Genomic DNA, 6,041 nt, shown 5'->3' on the forward strand with positions numbered 1-6,041 from the left:
GATGAGAGTGTTCAGGGATTATGGGAGACGGGGTGCAATGGATCCACACTGGAAAGAGCCATCTTAACCAATGCTCCTCATTTCTTTCAATATGACTACCAAATGCGGATGTGTTTTCTGGTTTCCAGGACTGATTTGCCAAGACAAGTTGGTTCCCTCTGAAAGTCCAGTAGAGTTCTTTCTTTTTTCTTTTTTTTTATTTCTTTCTTTTTTTTTTTTTTGTAGAGAGACACATACCTTCATTTTTTTTTATTTATATGTGGTGCTGAGGATCAAACCCAGTGCCTCATACGTGCTAGGCAAACGCTCTACCACTGAGCTACAACCCCATCCCCCAGTGGAGTTCTTTCTCAAGTTCAGCTGAAACTTGCCTTCTGAAGCTTATATGCTTTGGTTGTACTTGAAAACTCAGTGTTTTACAAAAGTCTGTTTCCTTTAATTCAGTCTTCCTACTTTAGTCTAAATATCTATAATTCAGCTACTGGTTCCCTATATGACCAGTTTGGGGTAACTTCATTTTCTTTATCACTCTGTAGACAGTTTGTTGGGTCCAGAAATTAATATAATCCCCTGGAAATGGTGGAGCTGGCCCAGAGTAGAGAAAGGTGGGACTTCTGCCTGACATGGGGTAGACAGAGGGGCTTCAGCCTGCAGCATGCTGTGGGACTCTTCTTCAACTCTTCCTCCTCCTCCTTTACTCTAAACTCAAACATTGTCCCTTCCCCCAAAGCCTGCCTATTACCCCAAACCAAGCTGGGCAATCCCCTGCCTCTACTTCCTCAGGTCCCTATGCCACTTCTGACACAGTGTTTCCTGTTGTGGGTTCCCTGAGGCTGGAACTAGCTGACTCTCTTCAGAACCTAAGTGCCCAGAACCAAGCCAAAGCAAATAATGAGCCACTAACTGAATAAATAAATAATAAAAGATTGAACTGAAGTGGAATTTGAGCTGTTTTTAAAAGCAGGTAAGATTGTGAGTAAACTGCATGATGAGGAGGGGCACATGGTATGCAAATCAAGTCAAAACACTCAAAAAAAAAATACTCAAAACACAGGAGATAGCTGCAGGAGTGTCGAGTGGGGAGCAGGTGGTCCTGAGACTTGCTAGCCACTTCCAGCCAGGCTTAAGCTAACCTGAGGTGAGTAATGGAAAGTTGAGTGGCAGGAGAGCAGATTCCCCTGTGGGCAGGGAATGAGGACAGAAAAAAATAAAGGCACAGCTGGATCTGATGAACTGCTTCCAGTTGTTGGCCCTCCCCACATGTGCATGCTTACCCCTGGCAGACAAGGAACTCCTGTCTTCTAGCAGAATTCCAAATTCAGTTCCAACATTTCTCTCTACAGTCAGGAAAGCCTGAGAGTCAGTTTGGAATGACTTGAGTCCACAGAGTGGATTCCTGACAAATCCAAGGCACCTTCTTCCCACTCTGCAGCTTCCTCCTCTACGACCTAAGGATGGCTAAGTAAAATCATTCCAAGAATCGTAGTCTTCCAGCCAGATGGAAACCTCCCTACTTCTTTCTATATAGGAGAACACTAAGGCCCAGAGAGAAGCAATTTCCCAGTGGTCACAGGGATGGTGGCTGACCTGGGTCCTCAGGTTCTCCTTCTGTATTAATGTCTGCTAGCCTAAGGAGCAGGACGGTGAATAAAAAGTTGCTAAGATGTAACCCACACCTTTGAGAAGACAAAAACACTTAAGGTGCATTAGAAGTGCTCTAGTAGAACTAAGTACAAAATGGCACAGGACAGAGGAAGGGAAACTGTACTGGGCCCAGGAGGATCTTAAAGAAGAGCAGGGGCTAGAGGCACGCCTTACAGGACAAGCAGGTGTTGGTCACAGAGAAAGTTGGAGAGGCATGGCAGAGCCAGGAGAGAGCACAGAGAAAGCAGAAAGCAGCTTTCTGGAGACACTAGGGCATCGATCTCCAATTTCAATCAACAGCCATTCCAATTCTAAACACACTTTCAAATTCCAACTCACTCTGAAGTTGACAACTTTCTGATCTGTATTTTTAGTCCAGTCTTTCTCTCCGGGCTTCAGAGCCATACATCCAATGACTTTCAAGTCATCCCCACCTGGCTACCCCCAGGCACTTCAATCCTCCTCTGTCCAGATCCAAGCTTCTTTTCTTTTTCACTGCTGATATCCCCACCACCATCATGCCACCAACCTTGCTCCTTCTGCTCTATGGATTGTCACCGTGGGCTGTGGTTCATTATTTCTTCTCTCTCCCTCTCTTCCCCTGACTTGAGTTTAGTATCTGGTGCTTTTTAAATATGTGGGAACCCCTTTCTGATTCAACAGAATGGAGGTGAGAATTTTTTCATTAAAATAATGAAATAGAGTCATATGATTTTAGGGTAATGGAGCCAGCCTTCGGTTTTAAGTATGGTTGTACTATCCACATCTGCCCAGCCCTGACTATGGCTTGGTTCTACCTGGAAACAATTCCTGGTTGGGAATTCCTGACAGGAACTTTGTGATGGCAGTAAGGATTCTAGTTGATCCTTTAGTGGTAGCTGAGGAGAAAACTCAGTATGTCTGAAAGCTATCCTCCACCTTCTAGTTTCTGAAGTTGGAGTTGCCTGCTACATCTCACCTTCCCCTTCAATAACCTTGGCCCAGCCAGCTATGGTTGTCAACTCAATTCAGTTCTTGTGGAGTTTTACTATAGAATGCATATAAAATCCATCTCCCTTTTCCTTCTTTACCTGCCCTGTAGTGGTTATGAACACAAGTTGTGATGTCAGAGAATATTGGTTCAAATCCACCCCACATCAATTATTAGCTACAAGACTTTGAGCAATGTGATGGCTGTGCTCCAAGAGGGTCCCCAATGAATTCTGCCTGGCAGAAGTGATGGCATGCCACACCAAATTAGGTTATAAAAGACACTGTGGCTTCCATCTTGGTTGCCCTTTTTCCGACCATTTGCTCTGGGTGAAGCCAGTTGTTCCATGGAAAGTCTCATATGGCAAGGAACCAAGGCTCCTGGCCAACTGCCATGAGGATAAAATTGGAAGCCCCGGTATTTCAATGAATTAAGAATATGAATATGGATGCAGCTGATTTTACGAGACTGCCATCAGATGTCAACAGGGGATGCAATCATAAAAAGGTGGAATGTGGACTGGGGCTGGGGCTCAGTGTTAGCACACTTGCCTGGCATGTGTGAGGCACTGGGTTCGATTCTCAGCACCACATATAAATAAATAAATAAAGGACTATAAACAAGTTTAAAAAACATTAAAAATTTTTTTTTTAAAAAGGTGGAATGATGACTGGAGAATCAGCTTCCCAGATGGCTCATTCATGTGGCTGTGGCAAGAGGCCTGTTTCCCATCTATAGGGTTGCTTGAGTATCCTCATGACTGAGCAGCTGGCTTTCTCCAAAGTGGATGATACAAAGAAAGAGCAAGATACAAGCCACAATGTCTTGTGACCTAGCCTTGGAAGTCACACTGTCGTTTTTGGCGAATTCTATGATTACACAGATTAAATGTGGGGAAGAGACTATGTAGAGTGTGAACATCAGATGCTGGGTCTCACTGGGGACATTGTGGTGACTAGCTACCACAGAGGGGAAAATTAAATTAAATTTTAAACATATTATATTTGAGATTCTTAAGAGACACTTAGTGTAGATGTCAAGTAGAAAATGAGTCCAGAGCTTGAATGAGAAGTCAGAGCTAGAGATATAAATTTGAAAGTTATCAATATACAGAAATATTTAAAGCCATGGAAATGTGAATATGGAGAAAAAAAAGAACTCCAACATTTAGTCTCTTCATTTTAAAGATATGATTTAATTTTTTTATGATGAAACTTTAAAAAATCAGATGGAAGAATATAACAAATATCCATCCACTTACCACCTGGGAAACAAATGTCAGCACTCTTTCTCATTTGTCCCACATATTTTCCTTTCCTTTTAAATTCCTCCCTATCCAATCCCCTGACTTGACTCTTCTATTGTTTAGATGTATTTTAATTGGTTAACTTTTGCCGAATAGCAAACCACCCCCAAAGACTTAGTGGTTTAAAACAGCAAGCATTTATATAGCTCACAATTCTGCAAGTCAACAATTTGTGTTGAGCTTGGCTAAGTTGTTCTGGCCTTGGCTGGGACATTCATGGGTCTGAGGTCAGTTGCTAAATTGGCTGAGTGCAGGATAATCTCACATAGCCTCAACTGGATGGCTCATTTCTGTTTCATGCAATCTCTTGGCCTCCCAATAGGTTAGCTCAGGGTTGTTCATGTGAATGGCTGGACAGGAGTTCAAAAGAAAGAGCCAAAACATGCAAGGCACCTGGAGTCTTAGGCACAGACCCCATGCCATTCTTCTATTGCATTCCATTGGCAAAAAAATATCACAAAATCAGTTCAGATTGAAGAGGAGGAGAAATAGTCTCCACTTCTTAATGGGAGATACTGCAAAGTCACAACTCAAAGAATGTAGATTCAGGGAGGATTAAAAGATAGCATCCAGTGGCTGGGGATGTGGCTGGAGTGGTAGCACGCTTGCCTGGTATGCACGGGGCGCTGGGTTCGATCCTCACCACCACATACAAATAAAAAATAAAGATGTTGTGTTCACCGAAAACTAAAAAATAAATATTAAAAAAAAAGAGATCGTGTCCATTTGTAAAATCTACCGAACTTCACTCTATGACCATAGTTGTTCACATTACTCCCACAGGAAAAACATTTTCCTTTATTCCAGGACCCCAAAATCTCTTGCAATTATGTTATCAGGCTTGAAGCCTAGGATCTTATAATCTGCATAGGTTTGTATGTGACTTGATGGATGCTGTACTTTCTAATCTTGACAATATGAATTTAAAAGACACATTGCCCCATATACCCTTAATATACAATGGATAGAGGTAGGATAACCTCAATAGACTCTCATCCAAAAAAAAGGGGGGGGGGTGGAGAATAAGAGGCACATGATCATCCTCAAGCATAATAATTTAAACATTTCCAGGTTCCCCTGTCCTTGGAGAGCAACTATTTCTTGCCAAGGCCTAAGTTCTACTCTTGGGAAGTGGTTTCTTAGTCCGTGGATCTCTGGCTCTTGGCTCCACCCTCTGGAACGCTGTCCATTATATATAACCCTCCTTGGCTACTTTTGAAGAAGTGGCATATGTTGGTAGCTGAGTAGCAATTTGAATAATTTCAGTTCCTTTTGGTGAGGCTGGTGATGCTTTCACATGTACAACTCACTTAAAAAATGTTGTGGGCTCTTTATGTATCTAGTCTATTCCATATTCCAAATGACACACAATTGTTTTTTAGATATCTTGCTCAATTTTATCAATGCTATTTTGGAAGTGGGCTTTTGTAGGATCTTATTCTTGAGATTCCAAGAATCCCTTTTGTCTAGGAATCTACTAGGCAACACTTTAATTCTTTAAAAGGTCTTTATAAAATGTTTTACAGCCACACCTTGGATGAACTAGATTTGCAGGACGTATTTTACTATAGGGACCTTTGCTTGCCAGAACTGTAAGATGAAAAGGAGTTTTATTTATTTATGTATTTATTTATTTTATTTTTGAGACAGGCTCTCATTATGTTGTTCAGGCTGTCCTCAAACTTCTGAGATCAAGTGATCCTCCACCTCAACCTCCTGAGCAGGGGGGAATACAGGTACATGTCACAATATCTGGCTGAGTTTTAGTTTTTTAATCTAGCAAATTCTGCCTGCTCTCTCTGAATTCTTTTTGCAAACAGGCCAGCTCTTTAGCAGTCAGCTTTAGCTCTTATTCCTCTCCCTGTTATAAAGTGTCACATACAGCTACAAACATCCAACTGATACTTTCTTTTTTTTTTTTTTTTTTGAGAGAGAGAGAGAGAGAATTTTTTTTTAACATTTATTTTTTAGTTTTTTTGGTGGGCACAACATCTTTGTTTGTATGTGGTGCTGAGGATCGAACCCGGGTCGCACGCATGCCAGGAGAGCGCGCTACCACCTGAGCCACATCCCTAGACCCCCAACTGATACTTTCAACATTCTGTTTGGAGATCTCCTTAG

This window comes from Marmota marmota, unplaced genomic scaffold (genome assembly GCF_001458135.2).
Source record: "Marmota marmota marmota unplaced genomic scaffold, marMar, whole genome shotgun sequence".
In the NCBI taxonomy this organism is placed as follows: Eukaryota; Metazoa; Chordata; class Mammalia; order Rodentia; family Sciuridae; genus Marmota; species Marmota marmota.